The 4,612-nt window shown below is 43.3% G+C and overlaps 1 long non-coding RNA gene across 2 annotated transcripts in view; it reads right to left on the reverse strand.

The window, feature by feature from the left end:
- The window catches only part of LOC126404344 (uncharacterized), a 6,439-nt gene extending 2,031 nt beyond the window's left edge, over positions 1 to 4,408 (reverse strand). Inside the window, exons 1-2 of one of the 2 annotated variants that reach the window (XR_007571437.1) lie at positions 3,161 to 4,408; positions 2,499 to 2,863 (exon numbers count right to left, since the gene is read on the reverse strand). This is a non-coding gene — a long non-coding RNA (uncharacterized LOC126404344). Of the gene's footprint in view, positions 1 to 2,498; positions 2,864 to 2,946; positions 2,962 to 3,160 lie in introns of those variants that run through there. The other variant, XR_007571436.1, reaches the window with a different exon arrangement.
- Positions 4,409 to 4,612: the final 204 nt, after the last annotated feature.

A 4,612-nucleotide genomic window follows, 5' to 3' on the forward strand; every position in this document is an offset into this window, starting at 1 on the left:
AATGCTCCGTGCAAAGTAGAAATAGAAATACAGCATGAATGGAAACAAGAGATAAAGATGAAGATATAAATAAGATACTAAAATAGACAATGAAATAAGTAAAATAAATATTAAAGTAGACATTAAAATAAAATAAAATAAAATATTAAAGTAGACATTAACATAAATAAAATATTACAGTAGACAATAAAGTAAAGTAAATAATAAAAAATAAAAACAGTAAAGTAGATGAAGACAAACCTGAGTCCTGCTTTGTTTTACTCGTTATTGGGGTAAAATCAAAATAAAACTAGTGTCAATAAAGGATGGTGATAATTTTTACAGCTTAATCGTGACAAACAGATTCTGTTGGCAGGACCGAAAACTTTGAGGAATGAAATTCAGTCTTTAACTCCCCATGTGAGCATGTCAGAAACTTTGGTATGATATCATATTAGATGCTAATCTTAACTTATAGACACACAGCTCAAATATTTCTGTGACTGCCTTTTATCACCTCAGAGACATACCAACAGTTAGAGGCTTCTTGTCTCAGTCAGACTCTGAAAAGTTGGTTCAAAATGGAGGAGGAGAAGCTCCTGGAGCCTGGAGACAGTGTGGGAGCCAGGATGCAAACCACTGGCATATATGTTAGGAGTGTCCTGTAATAAGACGCACAAACTTTTAACATTAAAAACCTTTCCTAATACTTTTGCTTTCAGAGAAGCTGACTTTCAACCTGGACATTTTACTGAATACTTATTCTGTGTTTTGATTTCCACTGGTAAGGAAGCCATCACATGACACTGGCTGTTTTCTGACTGTTAGCCTATGAGTGACAGTCACGGCTACATTTTTTGGAACTGACAAATTAATAGATCTCTTAAAGGATGCCTGGTCTCCTAAACAACTTAATAACCAATCTGTTTACATGCCTCAGTGAATCTTCAGTAGCTCAGCTTCAACTAGTGCAGAATGCTGCAGCTCATATTTTAGCTGGGACAAATCGTAGGTCACATATCACCCCAATTCTTGCCTCCCTTCACTGGTTGCCAGTTAACTTCAGAACTAATTTTAAGATTCTTTCAATATCTTTTGGTTATAAACATGGTTTAACCCCCAGTGATACAGCTGAGCTTCTGATGACATACGCTCCATTTCATGACCTGAGATCCACTTCCATCCGGCTGATCAGAACAACCAAACACAATAACTTCAGTCTTATTTCAAAGTTCAACTCCAGCCAAGTTTTTAGATCTCTCACACAGTTTAACAGGGGTTGCAGTGAGTCTGTATTATTTTAAGCAGGAAATAAATCTGTACATCGTCTGTAAAACAATGGAAGGAGATATCAGATTTTTTGAAAACGGAACCCAGGGGCAGCATAAACAGGGAAAACAGTAAGGGGCCCAGAATGGACCCCTGGGGTACCCCACAGAAGAAGAAAATTCACTAAGTCGGACAGAGAAACTCCTTTTTAACAGATGAGACTTAAACCATTCAGGGGCCGTACCCTTAATACCCACACACTCTTCAAGACCAGATAAAAGAATTGAGTGATTGACTGTATCGAAGGCAGCGGTCAAGTCTAAAAGTACTAAAGCAGCAGGGTTACCTGAATCAACAGTTAAAAGAAGATCGTGATAGGGCTTAAAACCAGATTGCAACTTTTCCTAAATACTAAAATCCTCTAAAGAAGTTTGAAATTGATTAAAAACAATTCTCTCCAATACTTTAGATAAAAAGGGAGTTTGGAAATTGGTCTAAAATTAGAAAGAACTGAAACTTATTATTCTGCACCCTTATTTTACTTATATGCTTTTATTTTGAAGGCAACGGCTGCACATTTCCGGAATAACTCTGCTTATTCCTCAGTAACTTGACGCACATGAAGGCAGGAGGCGCTCAGCTGTTCAGTATCAACAACAATCCGGGAAATCACTATCAAGCCCCCGAAACAAAGACAGTTAACGAGAGAAACAACCGACAACACAAAGACTCCTCATCCTGCAGTCTGTGCTGTCGCGCTGCCGCCGCACAGCTGTTTCTCTGACATCCAGATGTTTTCAATTTAGAGATTAAATCATAACTTTGATGTCGACAGAGCAAAATAAAGGGAAGTGATGGTGTTGATGATGACTGACAGAAACAACTGTTGCAGTCAGATTAATCTCATCAGCTGTGTGTGTGTGTGTGTGTGTGTGTGTGTGTGTGTGTGTGTGTGTGTCTCCACAGATGAGAGGAGACACAAAACAGTGTCAGACCTAAAGTTGATGAGTGTGTGTGTGAGGCTGTTGCAGCTTCCTCTCTGCAGCCAGGAGACAAAGACACACAGGGAGAGACCCAAAGTGATGAAGACTCTGCTGCAGGATGATGATGATGAAGCCTTCATGAAACACTGTGTCACTGACTCTGATCCTGCTTATGAATATGACTCAGCCTCTCCTCCAGTGGAGTGCAGTGTGTGTGTGTGTGTGTGTGTGTGTGTGTGTGTGGAGCATCCTCCGGTGCGGACCTACCTGAGCCTGCTGGATTCAGGGACAATGGACCGGCTCTGTCCTCACTCAGCTCGGCCTCTGCGCGTCCAAACGGCCCCTCGACGACACACACACACAGCAGCGGGGGTGAAACACACACTCAGGATGTGTCTTCAGTGTCTTTGGATCTGTGTTTCTCCTCTCATCCCTCATTGCTGCCGCTTTATAGCAGCGCAGCAGCGATGCACAAACAACAGCGGCTCCTGATTGGCCCGCTGCTGAGCTAGAGACCGGCCGCAGCCAATCACAGAGCCGCATTAATACATGTGTTGTTTCTCAATACTGAAATATTGTTGGGGGAAACAGTTGAGTGAGATGTGTTGGGACACAGAAGCGACATCTGATCACTATGGGACACAGAAACAGTGAAATATGACGTCATTTAATTATGAATCAATGATAAAACTGAGCTATAAGCCTGTAAACCCACCAACACTTTGGCGCGAGGAGGATTATGAATGTTAGAAATAATTAAAAAAGGTCATCCAGGCTTGTAAAACCCATTCTGGGTGCAGGAACCAGCTTTAATGTCCAAGTACGTGCACACAAACAAGGGATTTGACACAAGAGCTGAGAACAAGGACAAAGCTGAACACAAATATGTGCTGACATGTTTCCACCCTCAGCTCGGCTCTGAGTCCTACCTGTTTGCTCTAACTTCAACATGAGCTGCTCCCCACTGCATCCCCACCCCTTGTTTTCTGCACACAGATGTTCACAGTGCTCCTATAAGCAGCACATACAGCCTCCAGCAGCCTGTGAGAGGTGACTCACTGTTTACTTCATGCCAAAAGTGCAATTCCTAGAAATACAGTAGAGAGGGGGTTCACACAGTCCGGAGGAAACGAAAGCTGAAAACAAAAAACACCGGGAGAGATATTTACACAGAGGGCGACACCTAGTGGCTGCTTTCAACTCAAGTTAATATCACATGTATCCCAAAGGAAATTCTTGTGCCAGAGAATGCTTCATAACACAAATTAAATAACAGCCAGTGGGTTCCTGAATCAGGGTCACTCACTGGGTCCAGTTTTAGAACAATAGAGTGTTAAATATCTGCACAAATACACAAGTTATAAGTGTTTTCAAGGAGCAACATGAAATCCAGTGTCTAATAGAAGAACAACAGGAGTAAGATCAGTACATGAGTTACTGAGAATGAACTAAAATGGTGGAAAAAGACTGCGCCAGATAATGTTATATTGAATGATATAACAACTACAAATGGTATTGCACATGATTGAGAAATGGTGATCATGATATTCCATCCATCCATTTTCAATCGCTTGTCCGAGGCCAGGTCGTGGGGGCAGCAGGCTGAGCAAAGCACCCCAGACGTCTCTCTCCCCAGTGACCCTTTCCAGCTCCTCCTGGGCGACCCCAAAGCGTTCCCAGGCCAGATGAGATATATAATCCCTTCAGCGTGTTCTGGGTCTGCCCCGAGGTCTCCTATCGGTGGGATGTGCCGGAAACATCTCTAACAGGAGGCATCCTGATCAGATGCCCGAACCACCTCAACTGACGCCTTTCAACATGATGGAGCAGATGTCCATGTTCCTCACCCTATCTCTAGGCTGAGCCCAGACACCCTACGGAGGAAACTCATTTTGGACACTTGTATCCGTGATCTCCTTCTTTCAGTCACTACCCAGAGCTCATGACCATAGGTGAGGGTTGGGGCGCAGATGGACCAGTAAATCGAAAGCTTTGCCTTCTGGCTGAGCACCGGCATCACTGCAGAAGCTGCACCAACCCGCCGATCCATCTCACGCTCCATTATATCGTCACTCGTGAATAAGACCCGGAGATACTTGAACTCCTTCTCTTGGAGCAGTGACTCTCCCCCAACCTGGACGGGGCAATCTACCAGTTTCCAAACAGCGAACTATGGCCTCAGATTTGGAGGTGCTGACCCTCATCCCAACTGCTGCATGATATGGGAACAAATTGCACAAGAAGAAAAGTAGATCTGTTAAAACCCAGGGTACATTAAAAAGCAACCAGTTGAAGAAGTGAAGCAGGAAACTACCAGAGCTGACGCACAGACGGGGGCAGAGGTCCACTGGAAGTTTGCTCAGTATTGCTTTATAGATAAA

This window comes from Epinephelus moara, chromosome 2 (assembly GCF_006386435.1).
Source record: "Epinephelus moara isolate mb chromosome 2, YSFRI_EMoa_1.0, whole genome shotgun sequence".
Lineage (NCBI taxonomy): Eukaryota > Metazoa > Chordata > Actinopteri > Perciformes > Serranidae > Epinephelus > Epinephelus moara.